The 22,019-nt window shown below is 37.0% G+C and overlaps 1 pseudogene; it reads right to left on the reverse strand.

Moving 5' to 3' along the window:
• Positions 1-22,019, reverse strand: part of LOC107826942 (autophagy-related protein 18a-like) — a 56,801-nt pseudogene that overhangs the window by 25,126 nt on the left and 9,656 nt on the right.

The raw sequence follows: 22,019 nt of genomic DNA on the forward strand, positions 1-22,019 counted from the left end.
GTTTCGATCTGGGCTCGACCTTCATGAGGTTGAGGCCCTGAACTGGTTCTTTGTTCTAAAAAATGAGTTTATCAATTTATATGCGACAATTTGACAGAAGGGAAAGAACTTAACTAATAGTGGATAGTTTTCATACTTGGCCTACATTAGAGAATATACTACACAATCAAACTAAGTCTAAGATACAACTTATTGCAATGGGAATATTTTCATCTAACAGCATACATATATGAACTAGCATTCACTAACCTACATTGATATACTAAGCATGCAGGCTACTTCTATTGTCCAAATGAAAATGTAACTATTATATACTACATGACATTTAATACAACAGTCCATGTATATATAAAAAACAATCTGCAGGTCTTCTCTTTTGCATTCATGCTCAAACTTTCAAATTACATTGGTGGTATTAATCGTGTACCTGGTAAGGAAAGGAAAGGAAGAAGGAGAGTAATCAGTTGAGTAGTATGCAACAAGCAACAACAACAACAACCAAACAGCAACAACACAACAGCAAACCAACAACCACAAATGTTCTCCACAGTCCACAGACAAACAGCAACAGTTTCCAGAACAAAGAGAACCAACAGATGGTCGAGCCCCAAACAAACAATCCCAGAAAAGAGTAGTGAAGCAACAGAAATAACAGAGTATTCAATGCAGCAACACCAGCAGTTCAACAATCACAAGCAGCTCCACCAGGGCAAACAAACAGAACTTGGCCAAGACAGCTTGACCAATGTGAATTCTTCTGTAGTTTTTAGACAGTGTTTCTGGAAATTACCTTATATTTTTCAGTTTTCTTCAAACTCACAAGACCTCTCTCAAGACTAAATTTTTTTTCCAGCCCCCTTTTAAGTTCTGAAATGGCCTATTTATAAGCCAAACAACCAGTGCAGTTTGATTGCCTAGATTCTGCCAATTTGCAGACTGCCCACACCTCTTAAATCCCATGCCTAAGCATCTTTTTGATGCCAGCCATTTGTTCCCCACGCCTGGCTTATTCTTTAATCCAGAGTTATGGGCTCATTTTAGTATTCATTTTAAACCCCATACTCTTGTGTCTTGTTCCCCATTGGCATTAGTTTAATCCCAAATTAGTACCCTACTTGTCAGCTCATTTAAACTAATCATTTTTGTTCTTTTTAAACAACCAAATTACCCCTGTTAATCCCTGGTTATTACTGTCTTGACCCTCTGCAATAATGGGTCATTTTGAACTTTTGAAAAATTTAATATCGAAGCTGCCCTAGACTGAATCTTTCAGTTGTTTTGTAATGCAGTTTATAGGCTAATTTCAGGCAATGTCGAGCATTCAGTCAGTGACATGGTTCATTTAGTCATGTGAAATTATTAGCTCATTTGATCCATTAGTTATAGAGAACTAATCGACGATGTTTATCGAGTCGACTATACTAATTAAACAGGTAACAATCAATCGTTCATATAAACAAATACATACAGGGACCTAAAGGGCATCGGACAACTTTTGTTCAATTACTGGGAGCCTATATGAATTAACTCATTTGACGAATAATCTAATTGACGATCATGTATACCACAGAATACATTCAGAACACACAGAAAATCAACTGACCAAATAAAAAGCCTTTGACAGAGATGGAAGAAATTCGAATGAAAAATACCAAAATAACAAACAAACACAACGAAACATGCTGACAACTTAATTAGAACTAAAACAAAGGGAAAGAAAAACTTACCGAAAAAGTTTGAAATCAAAATGACCCAAATCTGACTCAACTCTGAACCCTTGAGGCCGAACAAACTTTAATCAGGGTGTTCTCACATGAGAACACCTTGATTAAGGTCTATTAGACCTCAAACCCCTGTCAAGACCGGCCGGATTTCCCAGGTTCATATGTTATAGGGTCTGGATTTTCAGATCTGGTTTTTAGAAGTTGTGGGTAGATTCGGACCAAACCACACCTGGTTTGGTCACGAGGGGGGTCAGGGGAGTGTCTATTATGAAGATGGTGAGGTTTGGTATAGGTCGAGTTTTGTCTCGAATCTTCAAATCCAGATTCGAGACGATGGGAGGTGATTCGAGGTACACGGTTAGTGGATTCGTGCTCAGGGTGGTTGGATGTTTCAGGGGTGTGAAGGGGGTGGTCACCGGCGTTTGTGCCGCCGGGTTCTGGTGAATGGGATATCAGGGCGGCTACTAGGGTTTGGGGGTTCAAAGCTTGGGGAAGGAGACGAGTGAAAGGGGGGGGGGTTCGGATAGGGGGCGTGGGGTGTGATAGAGGGTTTATATACGGAGTAGGGGATTGGATCTGAGCCGTTAGATCAGATGATCTCAACGGCTTGGATCTGATGGTGAGGGGTGAGACGCGGTCGTTTGATATTAAAACGGGGTCGTTTGGGTTTAAGTGGTGGGTTGGGTTGGACCGGCTAAACAGGTCGGGTTACGGGTGCTGAGGTGGACCATTGGATTAGTGTGGTTGAACGGCTCAGATCAGATGCCTTATACGACGCCGTTTTGGGATGAGCCTGGGCAGGCCTGATTTGGACTGGACTTGAGTGCTTGGTTTGGGCCTGTTTTTTGTTTCATTTTTGGGCCCAAACCGATTTTCAACTCTTTTCTTTTTGTTTTCTAATTTTTTAAATAAAAAAAATAACAAAATAAATAATAAAACAAATGAAATTAAAACAACAACAATGTAGCACTTCAACATAATTATCACACCAAATTAAAATGTTTAAGTAAGTTAAATCACAACCTAGAACGGACGATGCACATATATATTTTTTGCATTTTCTTTTAATGACACATATATATATTTTTTTGTATTTTGTTTGATAATGATTAAATGCGAAATGGACAGACCCACAAACAACACATGTGTATTTTGTTTGATAATGATTAAATGCGAAATGGACAGACCCACAAACAACACATGTCACAGAAAAATCGAAAAATTGTACAGCGAAGTCATTTGCCCCTATTTTTATTTTCTTTGGGAGTGATCGTCCGTGAAGCAAAAATCATGTGCTTACACATGGCATCTAGAAAATTAAGACCTTATTTTCAATTTCATCCCATTAATGTAGTTACTGCTTTTCCGCTTCGAAATATTTTGCATAAACACGAACTTTCAGGAAGATTAGAAAAATGGGCTATAGAACTAAGTGAATATGAAGTTGTTTATCAACCCAGGACCGCTATAAAGTCTCAAGTACTAGCTGATTTCGTGGCTGATTTTAGCCAGGGGATGCATTTAGAAGCAGAAAAAGAATTACTAGTTTTTAATGGTGCGAACCCGGGGACTTGGGTTTTATTCACTGACGGTTCATCTAATGTAAAAGGGACAGGCCTAGGAATAGTCCTCGTACCACCTGCGGGTGAGACTATTAGACAGGCTATAAAATGTCATTCTATAACTAACAATGAAACAGAGTATGAGGCTGTAATTGCAGATTTAGAATTGGCACGAGAACTCGGCATAACATAGATTATAATCAAGAGTGATTCTCAACTCGTGGTTAATAAAATGCTGGGGACTTATACAGTCAGAGAGACACGAATGCAAGAATACCTCGCAAAGGTACGGGAGTTAATAAAGCAATTCCAAACTTGGAAAGTAGTGCAGATCCCAAGAGATGAGAATGTAGAGGCAGATGCTTTAGCAAATCTCGCATTTACAGCAGACGTAGCAAACAATACAAATACTTTAGTCATACATCTATTTCATTCCGTTCTCGAATCTGATAAAAACGAGGTAAATTTTAATCATCTAACATGGGATTGGAGAAACGAAATTGTTGCCTTTTTACAGCACGGTACCGTGCCTAATGACAAAGGAAAGGCTCACGCGCTTCGCAAAAAAGCTGCACGATATTGTTTATATCAAGGAAATCTTTATCGAAAGATGTTCGGTGGACCACTAGCAAGGTGTCTCGGACCCTCTCAAACAGAATATGTGATGAGAGAAGTACACGAAGGACATTGTGGGAATCACGCAGGGGACGGTCACTGGTAAAAACATTAATTCACACAGGATATTATTGGCCTAAGATGGAAGAAGAGGCAACCAGTTTCGTGTCCAAATGTGATAAATGTCAAAGGTACGACAATAATATGCACAGACCAGCTGAGTTACTACATCCTGTTATAGCCCCGTGGCCCTTTATGAAATGGGGAATGGATATCGTAGGTCCACTTCCACAAGCAAAAGGTCAGGTAAAGTTTCTACTTGTACTTACAGATTATTTCACTAAATGGGTAGAAGCAGGGGCATTTAAACAGGTACGAGAGAAAGAAGTTAAAGACTTCATATAGCGAAATATAATATGCCGCTTTGGAGCACCAAAGGAGATCGTGTGTGACAATGGACCACAATTCATTGGAGCTCAAATCACAGAATTTCTTCGAAGTTGGCAGATAAAAAGAATAACGTCTACGCCATACCATCCAGTAGGTAATGGACAAGCAGAATCTACTAACAAAGTCATTATCAACAACTTGAAGAAGAGGTTACAGGATTCAAAAGGTAATTGGCCTGAGGTGTTACCTGGAGTATTATGGGCTTATCGTACAACGACCAAAACAGGCACTGGAGAAACACCATTTTCAATGGTTTATGGTACGGAAGCCTTAATTCCAGTTGAAATAGGTGAGCCAAGCACACGATACGATCAGTCAACGGAGGAATCTAATGATGAAGAGATGCGGGTTAGCCTAGATTTACTTGAAGGGAGAAGAGAAGCTGCATTGATAAGGATGGCAGCACAAAAGCAAGTAATAGAACGATATTACAATAGGAAAGCACGCCTCAGATTTTTCAAAATTGGGGACTTCGTGCTTAAAAAGGTGTTCCAATCTGCAAAGGCTGCTAACTCAGGAAAGCTAAGTCCAACATGGGAAGGACCGTACAAAGTCCGTGGCATTGCGGGAAAAGGAGCATACCAGTTGGAGACAATGGACGGTAAAGTTTTACCCTCACATTGGAATGCCGTCCACTTAAAAAGATATTACTTTTGAGAAAGTACCTACGGTCAGGTATCATCATGTTAAAATTTCTCTCTTGGATTATTAATATTTTACTAACGATTTTAGATGCTAGGCAAAATACCCTAACTCGTGCCAAATGATGAGTCACAACCTGCAAGGCAAAATGGAGTATTCTTAAATTCCTAGCCCAGGGTTACAATTAATCTGATGGAAATACACACGAGTTAGGCAGTCTTCATCTATAATCACACCTTCGAGTCCCGTATATCTTTCTGTTTCAGGAAAAAGGGCCAAAGTAAAAGAAATAAACAAGTGCTCGAGGCTTCATACTTCACCGCTCAAACACTTGGGGGACTACAATACTGTACACAGATACGTGTAGAAATGCAGATACGAATATCGAACAACAGAGTCAAGTGTTGAGTAAAAGTTACGAAGTCTTCAGCGGTTATGAGAATAACAGGAGTCATCTCTCAAAACTCATAAGCAAAGTCATCTCTCAAACCCTTCTTAATATATAAAGATAGGGTCATGACTATGTACTGAAACAGGTTATGAAGAAAAACCTTGTTTATTCTATGTTATGTACAAATCTGTTACAAGAAAAATAGTTACGAGAAAGTTGTAGATGTATTGTAATACATGTAACAGTCAAATACTTGTTTTTATTTTTTTCATCTACAACTTTCTCGAACACTTGTAATACATCTACAACTTTCTCGAAATGCATATGAATAAAAACTTGCCAAAGTTGTTTCATACAAAACGCGTGTTTTCCTATTTCTTTCATCGTATTATAACACCATTATGAAGTTGAGACGTCTTCTTCATTAAGTGTCGATAAAATAAAAGGGCCCTCTTTTATAAGCCTCATGTTGATAATCCATGAGAAGAATCATAAAGCATTTTAAAAGGATAAAAATGCTAAGCTATTCCATGAGTCCTAGATAAATAGGCAAGAATAAAATATGCAGAAGTACCAATAAAACTTCTTAATATAAAAAAAAACTAAGTACAAACTTAGTCAACAAAGCATTTGTTTTTTACAAATGCCCCATTATGATAACTGGGGACTTCATCAAAAGATCCTTTACAGCAATTTCATTTTTAGCTAGTCACTGAAGGGTTTGGAGCATCAGAAGTTTCACCCTCGGGAGCAGGAATTGCAACCCCAATTGCTGCAGTAGCCACTTCTTCATTTAAAAGTTCTTCCGTTCCAGGAGCTTCAAGTACAGGAGAAGGAGTATCAGTAGATTGTTGACTTTTCTCGATGGTATCTACGACTTTGGCCAGTTCAGACTGCAAGTCAAAACCTTCCTGAGCAGCTTCCGTCAAAGCATCACGGCGAGATTTCAGGAAAGCCCAACTCACCTCTATGTTGAAGTTCTCCTCCAGAAGTCCATATTCCTTTTCCCACATAGCAAGATCGTTTTTTAAGATTTGGTGCTCAGCTAAATGGGAATCAAGGGAAGCTTCAAGAGAGGCATGAGAACTCTTCAAGGCATGAATCTCGTCAGAGGAGGTCTGTAAGTCAGCCTGAGCTTGAGTCAAGCTTTGCACTAACTCTCCTGCATACTCTTCTTTCTTAGCCAAAAGTGCCTTAAGCTCCCTAACTTCTTCACTAGCCTTGGATAATTGTTCTGACAAAGAGCATTCCAAAAGCTCTTTGTCTCTTTTAAATTGGCTTGAAGAAGCCTTGGCAGTTGCCAGTTCAGAAGTCAAACCATGGTTTTGCTGCTCCAGGAGGTTTTTATTTTCTTGCAACTCCTCTATGGTCCCTTGAGCATTCTCAAACTGTTCTTTCCAATTGGCTGCTTCAAGGTGGGCTCCCCTGGCTATTTCTTCGGCCTCGTGGACAGTTTTTTCAGACTCACGGGCTTTTCTTTCCAGAAGAGAAATTCTTCCCATTAATTCCGTACCAATGAGATTAGCCTATAGAGACAACTCATAGAAATGAGGGATTGAAGATAATTAAAAAAAACTTGTTGGTAAGAAGAGGAAAAATACCTTCAAAGTAGAATGATCTATGTCATTCATCAGAGTCAAGCAGCTATAGCTCTCCATCTTCTTCTTCTTCTCAATATCTCCAATTAGGGGCTCGAGCCAAACATCGGCTCTACCAGTCTTTCTCAAGAGGCTATGATTGGTAGGAACTTCCAGAGTAACACTTCTCATAGTCATACTTCCACTGCTAGAACCCGTCTCTATACGATGAACAGAGGGAAGAGGAGCAATGGAAGGAATGGAAGGAGAAGATGTAGAAACAGGAATGGAAGGAGAAGATGTAGAAACAAACGCAGGAGCGGAAGCAGGTGCAGTAGAAACTGCCAAGGGAACGGACATAGGAGCGGTAGAAACCGGCAAAAGAACGGAAGTCGTCAAAACTGGTAAAGAAATACTTACAGTTGACAGAGGAATGGAGGAAATAGGAACGAATGAGGAAAGAAGAGCTTCATCAAAAACAGGGCCGAGCTCGCCACTCCCGAAACCACTATCAAAAAGATGCTGAATTGACTCATTATTATATCTTGGTTCGGTGTCCTCGTCAGAATGAATCAAAACAGGCTCGGTGGTGGAGGTTCGATCAGGAGTGTTTTCAATTTCATCATCAATGATTATTCGCCTCCTGACCCTTGGCCTGGTAATTAGGGAGGTACCCTCCTCTTCTTCTTCAGAACTTTCCTTTATAGCTTTCTTTTTTGGCAGCAAGGCTCGAGCCTTATCCAAATCAAGAGCAGCATTTGCAGACATGCGAATGGCCATAGCTACTTCATCCGTCATTCCTCTAACGCCAAATCCTGATTAAATGATGGATATACATGATCAAAGTTGAGGAAAAAATGCTTAACATGTAAAAAAAAAGAAAAAAAAACATATAAAAAGGGGCATACCATGTGTTTTGACCTTCCAGCCATGTAAGGAAGAAATTGATTTCCAAGTTCTTTGCTCCCTAGAAGCAATCTTCAAAAGTGAGTCTACCAACCACGGAAGTTGGGAATAGGTTCCACATCTCCCATGGTTGCTACAAAAAACCAAGAAGAGACGAGGTTAAAAACAAAATTTCTTTTGAAATTCTCAAAAGTAGGTACGGTAAATAAAAAGAAACATACATTCAAAATTCCACTTCTCAGGGAAGGGAATATTTGTTTCGCCAATCAAGTCCACCGTACGAACAACAACTTAACGGATATTCCATCCACGATCTTTGTCATCTTCAGGATTTACCAGAACTTTTTTGCTCCTTGCAGTTAAGGTAAAAATCCCATGGCGTATTAAGTTAGGGTGGTACAGATGAATGAGGTGAGAGAAGGTGAAATTGACATTGGCTTTGGAGGATAAGTATCTCAAACAAGCCACTGTTCTCCACACTAGTGGACCTATTTGGGCCAAACAAATTGTAAAGAAACGGCAAAAATCAAGAATAACTGGGTCAATCAGAGGATTAAAACCTAAAGTGAAGGGGTAAGTATAAACAAAAGAATGCCCACTTCTAAAGGAGGAAATTCTTTGATTTGGGGAAGGAATTGACATTTGAAGACTATCCTTCCAGTTACAATCTTTTCTTATGGTGGGGATTGTAAGCTCGGTTACTATTGTAGGGTAAGTATCGGCTTTTTCTAAATTTGCAATTTGTTTTTGAAGAGACGTTTTGTCACTTTCAAAAGACAAATCGCTGGGAACTATCTCATCAACTGAGGGTTCTTGAGAAGAATCAAGAATTTCTCTACTTTTAGAAGAGGGGGCCTTTGGGATAGAACTCCTTGAAGAAGAACCAGAGGAGCCGCCTCGAGTAGATTCTAACCCTGTTCGAAGCCTACCTCCTCCGCCTCTTCTGTATCTAACAGGGGCGTTGGGGAATTGGTCTAGAATTGGAACTTTTTTACGGTTAGGGTTTGAAGAAGACATTGTTAGGAAGGATAAGTCGAAAGAAAGTAAAAATAAAGAAGAAAGTATTTGCTGAAGATTTGTGAAGAAGACAAAGGAAGAAAAAGTTATGTATATAATGGGAACCGTCAACCTTAGAAGTGTAATGATGGAAAGCCTATAATAAAGACAGCTATCACTTCGTGAATAGTGAGAATGAAGAAGTTTCGAAAAAGGGTGTAAATAGCAGAATTAATCAGAAAATGACACATGGGCAGAACATTAAATGGAAAAGACTACTGAGGCGTTAATACTGTCATAAACATTAATTGTGGCAAAAAATCCTTTTTTATGAAGATCCACTTCCCAATTATTTAATTGATAAATAAATAAAAAGTGGGGGGACTATCTGTATTGGGAAAAAACTGAGTTTATATTAAAGATGATGTGGCATGACACGTGGTTTAGTTAAATGGTCAAAGCGCAACAATTGACTAAGAGGCACGGATGGAGACAACCACGTGAAGAAGAATTTAAATAGGTACGAGACGAAGTATAGATACGAGTCTCGTACCAATTTAAATTATTTACAGCCAACGGATTAGAAGGCATTAAAGACAAAGATCTGATGACAGAAAGGAGTCCAAATTCATTATTAAATACTTGATATATTAGAAAATTGGTATTTAATAGGAATGATTGTATAACGGCTTATTTAATGTCATTTATTACTCATAATTATATCATTAAAGCTGAGGATTCATTCCTTTACCTAGAATTATCTATAAAAGGAAGAAGTATCATCATTTGTAAGGACACGGAATACTATTGAGAATTCATTGAAATACAAAACTATTTGCTATTTTACCATCATTCTCAAAAGTATTTTATTTTTGTCTCTTGATTATCAGTAAAACGAATTTCTTTTTTAGCTTTGACCAAAGACTCAGATTTTTTGTTAAACACACAGGAAGGTTAGATGTTTAACATGATACATTGCAGAGCATTTTCCAAAAGTAACACTGACGAAGAGTATGCATAAAAGAGCTAATGAAAGATATAAACTTCTTTCTCTCTCATTATGGATTTGAGAACAAACATATTATTTTTCTTGCTCCAAACCCAAATGAGAAGTCTCGTTGGTTTAAAAAACAATAAGAGAACAAATATTTTGTTTTCTTCTCAATCCTACTCGCAATTTTGTTTTCTTCTCACAATCCTACTCTGCCAGCCTTGTCCTTTTATTTAACAATTGGCGCCAACATTTAAATGACATGTGATTTTTTTTTTCTTTGAATTGTGTAAACACTGTTGAAAATGGCAAACTCGGACATCGGTGGTAGACTTAATTTGGGGAGAATTTCTCCCTATAAAAGAAGGCCCAATGTTTAGGATTTAAACACACATCTCATTTGCCTTCTTGTCTTCTTAAGGCATTTGTATCTTCTCTCTTTAGTATTGTTTCACTTGTATTTTTGGAGTGAAATAAAATATTGGTTGTGTCCGAGGAAGTAGGCAAAATTGGTCGAACCTCGTAAATTCTGGTATTCCTTTTATTGTTACTTTATTGTCTTATTTATTATTTGGTGGCTGCCATAATTTTTGGTATAGTAGTTGTGACTCATTCACACCATATACATTTGGCTTCCACAACAATTGGTATCAGCGCCAAGGTACTGTCTAAGTATGCTCTGTGATTGTAGCATAGTCTGATCTTGCACATCAGAAAAGATTTATCTTGGTAACTGAGTCAAGGTTCTGTCTGAGTATGCTCTGTGGTTGCAGCTTAGTCTGATCTTCCACACCAGAAAGGAAATAATCTTGATTTGTGTCGTCAGCTATTAAATAATATTTGTGTCAAAGATGGGAGACAATAAACAAGAAGAATCTACATCAAGTGTCAACAATACGTCATCATTGGCATCTTCGCTTATGACAAGAATTGTGTCAAATGCGAAATTTGCGGTAGAAATTTTTGACGGGTCCGGACATTTTGGGATGTGGCAAGGCGAGGTTCTAGATGTCCTTTTTCAATAAGGGCTAGATCTGGCTATTGAAGGAAAAAGACCAGATGTTATTAGATAAGAAGATTGGAGAATTATCAACCGTATTGCTTGCGGTACCATTTGATCATACCTTGCTAGAGAGCAGAAATATCCATACACAAAGGAAACTTCTGCAAGTAAATTATGGAAAGCACTGGAGGATAAATTTTTGAAGAAAAACAGTCAAAATAAATTGTACATGAAGAAGATACTGTTTCGCTTCACCTATGTTCCTGGTACCACGATGAATGAACATATCACCAGTTTCAATAAGTTGGTCACAGATTTACAAAATATAGATGCAACTTTTGATGATGGTGACTTGGCCTTGATGTTGTTGGGGTCACTTCCTGATGAGTACGGGCACCTTCAAACTACTCTACTCCATAGGAATGACGAAATTTCTCTCAGAGAAGTTTGTTCGGCTTTATACAACTATGAACAAAGAAAGGGAGAAAAATAGAAGGGCGGAGAAGGAGAAGCACTGGTTGTGAGGGGTCGTCCTTAAAATCAAACGAGGACAAAGAAAGGAAGATCCAAGTCAAGATCTAGACCCAGCAAAGATGAATGTGCTTTTTGTCAAGAAAAGGAGCACTGGAAGAAAGACTGTCCGAAGTTGAAGAATAAGGCCAAACGTAACAATGGAAACACCATTATGGATTCAAATGTAGTTGATGGTGATGATTCAGACTTCTCATTAGTTATAACAGAGCCATCAACATCATCAGACATATGGTTGATACTCGACTTGTAGCTATCATATGTGTCCCAACAGGGATTGGTTCGTGGATTTTCAAGAAGGAGAATATGGTGTCGTCCACACAGCGAATAACAACCCTCTTACCTCATATGGTATTGGTTCAATATGATTAGGGAATTATGATGGAATGATCAGAACATTAACAGATATTCGATATGTACCTGGTTTGAAGAAAAATCTCATCTCTGTGGGAGCCCTAGAATCAAAAGGGTTCAAAATCATTGCAGAAAATGGAGTGATGAGAGTATGCTCCGGTGCACTAGTGGTAATGAAGGCCAATTGGAAGAACAATAACATGTACCGTTATTGCGGTAGTACAGTTATTGGGACAACGATAGTAACATCCAGTGACAAAAAAGAGGCAGAAGCAACCATGCTATGGAACATGCGCTTGGGACATGCAGGAGGAAAATCCTTGAAAACTCTATCAGATCAAGGATTGTTAAAAGGAGTAAAGGCTTGCAACTTGGAGTTTTGCGAGCATTGTGTCAAAGGGAAATAGATATGGGTTAAATTTGGTACAACGATCCATAATACTAAAGGCATTTTGGATTATGTACACTCTGATGTTTGGGGTCCTTCCAAAACACCTTCATTGGGTGGGAAACACTACTTTGTAACCTTTGTTGATGATTTTTCCCGAAGAGTGTGGGTGTATACAATGAAGAGCAAAGATGAAGTGTTGGGAATTTTTCTCAAATGGAAGACGATGGTGGAGAATCATACATGCAGGAGGATCAAGTGTATTTGTACAGACAATTGAGGTGAATACAAAAATGATCATTTTAATAAGGTCTGTGAAAATGATGGCATCGTCCGACACTTCACTGTCAGACATACACCACAATAGAATGGAGTGGCAGAATGTATGAACCGGACCTTGCTAGAGAAGGTACGGTGTATGTTGTCCAATGCTGGCTTGGACAAAGAATTTTGGGCTGGGGCAATTACATATACATGCCACCTCATTAATCGCTTACCATCTACTGCTATTGATGGCAAGACACCATTTGAAAAATGGTATGGAAAGTCTACTGTAGATTATGACTCTTTGCACGTATTTGGCTCAACTGCATATTATCATGTGACAGAGTCAAAATTGGATTCAAGGGCAAAGAAGGCTATTTTTATGGGGATTACTTCTGGAGTCAAAGGATATCGCTTATGGTGTCCTATGACAAATAAAGTAATATTCAGCAGGGATGTTACCTTTGATGAATCTGCTATGGTAAATAAGGTAACAGAAGATACCAAACAAAATGAGGGTGCTTCTAAGCAGGTGGAGTTTGATGGAAAATTTATTTTTCCTACACAAGAAGTAGATGAGGAAACAAATGAAGATTATCCTCTAGAAGAAGAGCCAGTAGAGAGGGAGATTCCAACTCAGGAACCTCAACAACAACTTGAATCAATAGCAACTAGCATGCCAAAAAGGACAATAACAAAACTTGTTCGTCTCATAGAGACGATTGTTTGTGCCACCTCAATTGTAGCTGATGATGTTCTTAACACTTATAAAGACGCAGTACAAAGTTCATAAGAAGATAAGTGGAGGATTGCCATGAACGATGAAATACAATCAGAATCATACGTGGAGATTGGCCAATCTCCCGAAGGGAAAGAAATCAATTGGGTGAAAATGGGTATTTACAAAGAAAGAAGAATTTCCTAACCAAGAAGATATTCGCTACAAAGCATGATTGGTGGCCAAAGGATATGGTCAAAAGGAGGGAATTGATTACAATGAAGTATTTTCTCCAGTTGTAAAACATTCCTCCATTAGAATTATATTGGCTTTGGTAGCACAGTTGGATTTGGAACTAGTTCAGATGGATGTAAAAACTGCATTTTTACATGGAAACTTGAAGGAGGAAATCTACATGACTCAGCCAGAAGGATTCAAAGTTGCTGGAAAGGAAAATATGGTATGCAAACTTGAAAAATCATTGTACGGATTGAAACAATCTTCTAGACAATGGTACAAGCGATTTGACAAGTTTATGTTGCGGCAAGGGTACAAGAGAAGCAAATACGATCATTGTGTGTATTTGTGCAAGCTTAAAGATGGTTCCTTTGTATATCTTCTCCTATATGTTGATGATATGTTGATAGCTTCCAAGAATTCGGAAGAAATTGATAAGTTGAAGATTCAACTGAAGAAGGAGTTCGAGATGAAGGATCTAGGTGAGGCAAAGAAAATTCTTGGCATGGAGATAATAAGAGATAGACGTTCAAAGAAACTCTGTTTATCTCAGAAAGAATATTTGAAGAGAGTACTACAGCGTTTTGGCATAGATAAGAAGACTAAGCCAATTAGTACGCCACTTGCTCCCCATTTTAAGCTAAGTACTACTATGTCGCCAAAAGATGAAGCTGAACAAGAGTATATGTCAAGGGTACCATATGCAAATATTGTTGGTAGCTTGATGTATGTAATGGTCTGTACGAGACCTGACATTTCACAAGATGTTGGAGTTATTAGCAGATATATGCATAATCCAAGAAAGGAGCATTGACAAGCTGTGAAGTGGATTCTACAGTATATTCACAATACTGTAGATATTGGGTTAGTTTTTGAGCAGGAAGGCAATCAGTCTGTAGTTGGATATTGTGACTCAGATTTTGCGGGTGATCTGGATAAATGAAGATCAACTACTGGTTATGTGTTTACTTTTGCAAAGGTACCAGTTAGTTGGAAGTCTACTTTGCAGTCAACAATTGCTTTGTCTACAACAGAGGCGGAGTACATGGCTATTACAGAGGCTGTGAAAGAGGCAATTTGGCTTCAGGGGTTGCTAAAAGAGCTTGGTGTTGAACAAAAAAGTATCACAATTTTTTGTGATAGTCAAAGTGCTATCAATTAGCGAAGAACCAAGTTTATCATGCAAGGACGAAGCACATTGATGTTCGGTATCATTTCGTACGAGAAATCATAGAAGAAGGTGGAATCACGGTGAAGAAAATTCATACTACAGAGAATCATGCTGATATACTGACAAAAGTGGTGACTGCAGTCAAGTTTCAACATTGTTTGGATTTGATCAACATTGTTGAACACTGAAGATTGAAGATGAAGACACAACCAAAATTTGTTACCGAGAGAAAATTGAAGATGTGGAATTTTGTCAAGGTGGAGATTTGTTGAAAATGGCAAACTCCCACATCGGTGGGAGACTTAATTTGGGGAGAATTTCTCCCGATAAAAGAAGGCCTAATGTTTAGGATTTAAACACACCTCTCATTCGCCTTCTTATCTTCTTAAGACATTTGTATCTTCTCTCTTTAGTATTATTTCACTTGTATTTTTGGAGTGGAATAAAATATTGGTTGTGTCCGAGGAAGTAGGCAAAATTGGCCGAACCTCGTAAATTCTGGTGTTCCTTTTATTGTTGCTTTATTGTCTTATTTCTTATTTGGTGGCTGCCATAATTTTTGATATAGTAGTAGTGACTCATTCACACTATATACATTTGGCTTCCGCAACAAACACATCATCTAAAATCTTAAAACGGAATATTTACTTAGTTATATCTCCAATACGCTGTTAGATTGTATGTCTGATTTTTTTTTCATGCCAAGCACATGGACTTTTTTTGGATGAACGGTAGCAATTATATTTGCCTGTCTCCAGACTCTGCATGAATGCGGAGTGCTTTATGCACCGAGCTGTCCTTGCCAGTAACGATGATATTTGAACTTACGACCTTTATCTGCTTTGCTGCCTTGTTGAATTGTATAATCATCTTATCAAGAGAGTAAACTTTTATTAATTTAATTTTTTTAATAACCAAAAGGAGAGTAACTTACAATACTTTTTGTTTACTTAATCATGTCTTCAACATCTTCTGGCAAAACTTTTTGTTCGAAAAGATGTGTATTTACAGTATTAGTATCTAAACATGTTTAGTTAGTTTTATGAAAGCTTTAAACATTTTAGGGTTTTGATTATCCAAAAACCAACCCAACACCAGTCAAATCCAAATTCAAATACTGTATTTAAAAAACAAAGCAAAAATAATTATTCTCAATGACAAAAACATAAACCAAATGTTTAGGCGGCAAACACTATAGAAGATTATATTATAGTAGACATAAGTTCTTGCAAGAGTTAACTAACCTTCCGTCCCAGCCAAGAATTATCAGCGTATTCTTTTCGTTACCAAATGTAACAATGTATTGAGACACTCCAGGCAATCGGAATTGAGCCACAGACCATTCTGAGCTAAAAAAATTGGAAGAACTCCTGAAAAAATTAAGCAGGAACTCAAGAGCCTGAACAGAAGTAGAAACTGTAGCATTCACAGCTACCTCTCACTCTCACCGTCAATAGTTCATCACTTTATTATGCAAAGAAGTGGATATAGAGTGCTTTTCGGGAGCAGGACAGTGCAAAAGTTCCCTTGAAAGAGATAACATTAACAATGAAAAGGCCCCAAGGAATATTCTTCAGGCAAAATCACAGAGGTTGGAAACAGAAAATTGTCTTGACTGTGCCTCTATATCACAAAGTCCAAAGAAAGCATTTTCCATTTTACATGACACACGAGTGTTGAAGCTCAGCCAGCCAGCCTCCCCCGTGTGTGCTGCCACCAAGCCGCACCAAGTTAGCTACCTTGAGGGGGAACCTCAAGGGCCTGCCTGGGCATCTCAAAGGAGTGTCTAAGGTATCCATACGAGCTCGGGAACTCTATGGATGGCGCAGGGCTAGCGTTGGGCACAAAACGGGCACTGAAGGCTTGATGTGTGGGACGATTATGCCCTGTGGGCTACCGAAATGGTGGATAAAGACCTTCGTGCTGATTGGATACTTGAAGCACCTATCTTAGGGGGCTCATGTGTCGACTTGTGAGCTTGGCATGGGTTTAACTAGGCAAGCAAGGGTCCGTTGGCCTAGACGTGCAGTTGTGGGGCGACACTGCACTATGCGGGATGGAAGTATGTCACGAGGGCTATGTTTGGCTATGCCACAAGGCAATGATGGGCATGCTATGAAAGACGCACATGACAAAGGCCAAGGACTAAAGGTTGCCCTACTGGGTGCGGTGCACGAGGTGAGTGTCAAGCTTGAGGATTGGACTGTGCACGCGAGACTCAGTGCTAGGCGAGGGACGGACATGTCCTTAGCCAACCTCGGGTGTGCGCATGGATGAGATCCAGCAGATGAGAAGCGGAAAGGCTATGAGCCTAGACATTGGACAGGCGACACAGTTGGAGCAAGCCTCCTAGGCAAGCTTCACCACACGCACAAGATTGTGCTAGAAAACCTGGGAAAGAGGAAAGGCTGGCCTATCGTGTAGGGTGGCTACAGGCGCCGCACGGGCTATTTGGTGCCGCTAGCGTCCGAAAAAAGTTCGACCCGTGATAAGTGGTATCAGAGTGAAGCTCAAGACAGGTTCATCTTGACAGATTCAGTTCTAGCCGTAACATATTTGACGATAATCATGATTTTTGTCTGAGAAATTTGAGCTGTGTGCTATGCGCGTTGAGACAAACATTGCGGTGGAGATTTAAAGATGCGACCTGTTGAAGTCTACGTGAAGAAGGTGGATCAAGTTTATTTTATCAGAAATTCAGGCCAAGGGGGAGAATTGTTAGGTGTTGTCTTGATTTTCTTACGAAATTTGATTTTCCTATTTGTTGAATGAAAGGGCAACATGTTTACCTTAATTGGGCTTTCCTTCTTGTAGAAGAAAATTACAAATTTTTCATATTTGGCTAGTCCTTTTTCTTGTAGGAAAAGGTTTGGAGTTCTATAAATTGAAGATCAGTCCTTCTCATTCAGTAGCATCCACAATGTAGTCATAGGGAGTTTGAGAATCGTGTTTAGGAGGAGAAATTTACAGGACAAGTGTTAGTGTGTCACTTGTGTTTGCCTCTTCATGAGTTTGGTCTCTCGATATTTTGTACTCTCTTTTTATATAGTGGATTGCTCATCTCCGCCGTGGACGTAGGTCAGTTGACCGAACCACGTTATATGTTTGTGTCTCTTTTGGTATATTTTTCTTTGTTGTATGATTTATCATTGTTCAAGGTTTGCTTTGCTAGCTTCCGCATGACACCTGATTTTTTTCGGTCTTAACACGCGAGTTCAGCTGAAGCAAATAAGGTTAAAATCTATTACGACCAGTTGACAGGAAATTTCTGCCGGCCATGACAAGTTAATCACACAGCCCCTTATGATTAATCACTATAAATGAGAACGCAAGTAATATTATACTATTATACACCATCGATGACTGGAATTAGAGGATTCCCTATTAACAAACAGTCTTCACTAATCACCTGACTCATAGAGTCAACATATACCACTGATTATAAACCACAAAAAGTTCAAATACTACAGTTAAATATTCCGTAGATGTGATGAATAGACAAATAAGAAAAATGTAAGGTGTAGATGTAAGGTGTCCTTGCAAGAAACAAAAGTTTGCTCTCTACGGTAGTGATTGCAATTCCCATATATGAAGTGCATTTTGTAAAATATACTCACTATTTAAAAAGATGCCTGGAAATTAGAAAATGAAGGTCATGTTCTTAGGGACAGAATTACAACTTACAAGCAACATTTTTTACTGCTTAACAGGATCTGTAAATATCTACGTTAAAATACCAAATAATTTTATTGAGTATGAACGGATACCCATCTAAGATTTAAAAATATAAACTAGAACCTTAAATCTTCTTCAGAAGTACCTCTGATGAAGGAGAGTGAACTAGAGGCCGCCACAGGAACACGAGAGTGGGGTGAACTATTTGACTTGTTAGTACTCAAGTTCCCTGGATTCACCTTGAGGTTGAAGACATGACAAGTGCCTTTGTCGCTGGAGACAGCTAGCCACTGAGCAGTTGGAGAGAAAGAAACACTATATATTTCTTCTCTATCCAAGCCTCTCCTTACCTGAATCATATGCAATTTAGCAAAAGTCAAGCATGTAAAACAATGTTAGCTGGTCGAAACGAAAGGTAAAAGACACAATTAGTTGGAAATTAAAATATATCTAGGCAAGGCCAAGAAGAAATAGAAGGCCATCAAAACAGTTCAACCGTACACTCTTTATCAAATTATGTCCAGCACCATACTACGGATTACAAAATGTAGAAATTACTCTTGTAATTATGGGAGAAAAACTCATTCAAGATAGAAAAACAAGAACTAACAAACCATTTCTATCAAATTAGTTTTTGTTTCAAGGGGTTAAAAGGGTCACTACTAGAAATCCGGAAAAAAACGACCAAAATTTAGCAACCAACATTGGTTTGTGGGAAAAAGCGACCAAAGTTGGTCGCTAAACTAGCGAAAATAATAAAATAAATAAAAGAAACAAAATAGCGACCAAGATTGGTCGCTACTTGGTTGCTATATTAGTCAAAATGTTGACTGGACTAGTCAGACTTTCTTGGTCAAACATTTACTGAGATTAGTGACCAATGTTGGTCGCTAAAGTGGGACCCACCTACAAAATTTTAATAATTATATTATTATTTTAAAAAAATTATAAAATATAAATATATATAATATAAAAATGGCGACCAACGTTGGTCGCTACTTAAAGGGTAGGCAGATACCGACCAACTTTGGTCGCTTAAATGGGGCCCAGTTATACAATTTTAATAATTATATTATTAATTTAAATATTATATGAAATATAATTAAATCTGATTTAAATATAGCGACCAACTTTGGTCGCTAAACTAAATTCTTGAATAAATAGCGACCAAAGTTGGTCTCTATTCAGGTCAACAATGGTCAAAATTAAAAATCACTTTTGTATTTACTATCTAAATAATATAAATATAAGCCGTTAATACTTTTGTAATACAAGGGATGAATAGTACTATGAATCGTGCGTGTCTCTCTCTCTCTCTCTCTCTCTCTCTCTATATATATATATAAAATATATATACTTACGCTATATTATGCACTAAGTATAAGTGTACTAGGTAATACTATATCGAATTTAGCTTACATATATAATATATATATATATACTTACGCTATACTATGCACTAAGTATAAGTGTATTAGGTAATACTGTATCGAATATAGCTTATATATATATAATATATATACTTACTCTATACTATGCACTAAGTATAAGTGTATTAGGTAATACTGTATCGAATATAGCTTATATATATAATATATATACTTACGCTATACTATGCACTAAGTATAAGTGTATTAGGTAATACTGTATCGAATATAGCTTATATATATATATATAATATATATATATTTACGCTATACTATGCACTGCGTATAAGTGTATTAGGTAATACTGTATCGAATATAGCTTATATATATAATATATATACTTACGCTATACTATGCACTGAGTATAAGTGTATTAGGTAGTACTGTATCGAATATAGCTTATATATATATATATATAATATATATATACTTACGCTATACTATGCACTAAGTATAAGTGTATTAGGTAGTATAACCGAATATATATATATATATATATATATATATATATATACTTACGCTATACTATGCACTGAGTATAAGTGTATTAGGTCATACTGTATCGAATATAGCTTATATATATAATATATATATACTTACGCTATACTATGCACTGCGTATAAGTGTATTAGGTTAATACTGTATCGAATATAGCTTATATATATATAATATATATACTTACGCTATACTATGCACTAAGTATAAGTGTATTAGGTAATACTGTATCGAATATAGCTTATATATATACTATATATACTTACGCTATACTATGCACTAAGTATAAGTGTATTAGGTAGTATTATATCGAATATAGCTTATATATATAATATATATACTTACGCTATACTATGCACTGAGTATAAGTGTATTAGGTCATACTGTATAGAATATAGCTTATATATATATATATATATATATATATATATATATATATATATATATATATATATATTTAAGCTATACTATGCACTAAGTATAAGTTATATATATATATAATATATATACTTACGTTATACTATGCACTAAGTATAAGTGTATTAGGTAGTATTATATCGAATATAGCTTATATATATAATATATATATACTTACGCTATACTATACACTAAGTATAAGTGTATTAGGTAATACTGTATCACTAAGTATAAGTGTATTATATATATATATATATATATAGCTTAAATTGAATTAAAATCCTAAATTTATACTACATATGTACATAATTTTAAATTGTATTATATATATATATATATATATATATATATATATAGCTTAAATTGAATTAAAATCCTAAATTTATACTACATATATATAATTTTAAATTGAATTAAGAGTAATATAATTTTTTTGAAATAGCGACCAACTTTGGTCGCTATTTCTAAAAATTCAAAACTGATTTATCTACCAATATAGCGACCAACTGTGGTCGCTATTTTTAATTCCAGAGTGTCAAAACCGAGATCCCCTCCCATTCTTTCTAAAAATTTCCCAAAATCTCTCTTTTCTCTCTCACACTCAAACCCCCCCCCTTCCAACTCCCAGCACCAGAGGCCCCACCCACGCCACCAATGACCACCGCCCAGCTGCCGCCGCCCCGTCGCCGTCGCCTCTGCTGCGTCTCTCTCCTTCTCCACCTCCTAAAAATTCTAGGTTATAATTACAATTTATATCTTTTGTGTAAGCTTATAATGTTTTGTTTATTAGCTATGAATTAGTTTCAAATGACTAATGTTTCAATTGATTATTTAACATTGTATTTTATAGAAACCTAGGATTTAGGTTGTATTTATCATTATTTAACATTTTATAAAAATCTAGGGTTTATAGAAATCTAGGATATAAATTGAAACTTTTAGGATATGAGTTGAATTTTTAGGATATGAATTGAAACTTTTAGGATATGAGTTGAATTTTTAGGATATAAATAGAAATTTTAGGTTATGACTTGAACTTTTGTGGATATGAATTGAACCTTTAGGATATAAATTGAACTTTTAGTTTATGTTTAAACTCGTAGGATAAGAATTGATGAACTTTTAGTTTTTAGGTTTTGTTCTTGTGAATTGAACTTGTACGATATAAATTGAAGCTTTTATGTATGACTTGAACTTTTTAGGATATGAATTGAAACTTTTAGGATATGAGTTGAACTTTTAGGAAATAAATTGAACCTTTAGCATATGTATTGAACCTTTAGGATATGACTTGAACTTTTAGTTTATGTTTAAACTCGTAGGATATGAATATAACTTTTAGTTTTTAGGTTTTGTTCTTGTGAATTGAACATGTAGGATATGAATTGAAACTTTTAGGATATGAGTTGAATTTTTAGGATATAAATTGAAATTTTAGGATATGATTTGAACTTTTATGGATATGAATTGAACCTTTAGGATATA

Source organism: Nicotiana tabacum, chromosome 1 (genome assembly GCF_000715075.1).
Source record: "Nicotiana tabacum cultivar K326 chromosome 1, ASM71507v2, whole genome shotgun sequence".
NCBI classification, from domain to species: domain Eukaryota; kingdom Viridiplantae; phylum Streptophyta; class Magnoliopsida; order Solanales; family Solanaceae; genus Nicotiana; species Nicotiana tabacum.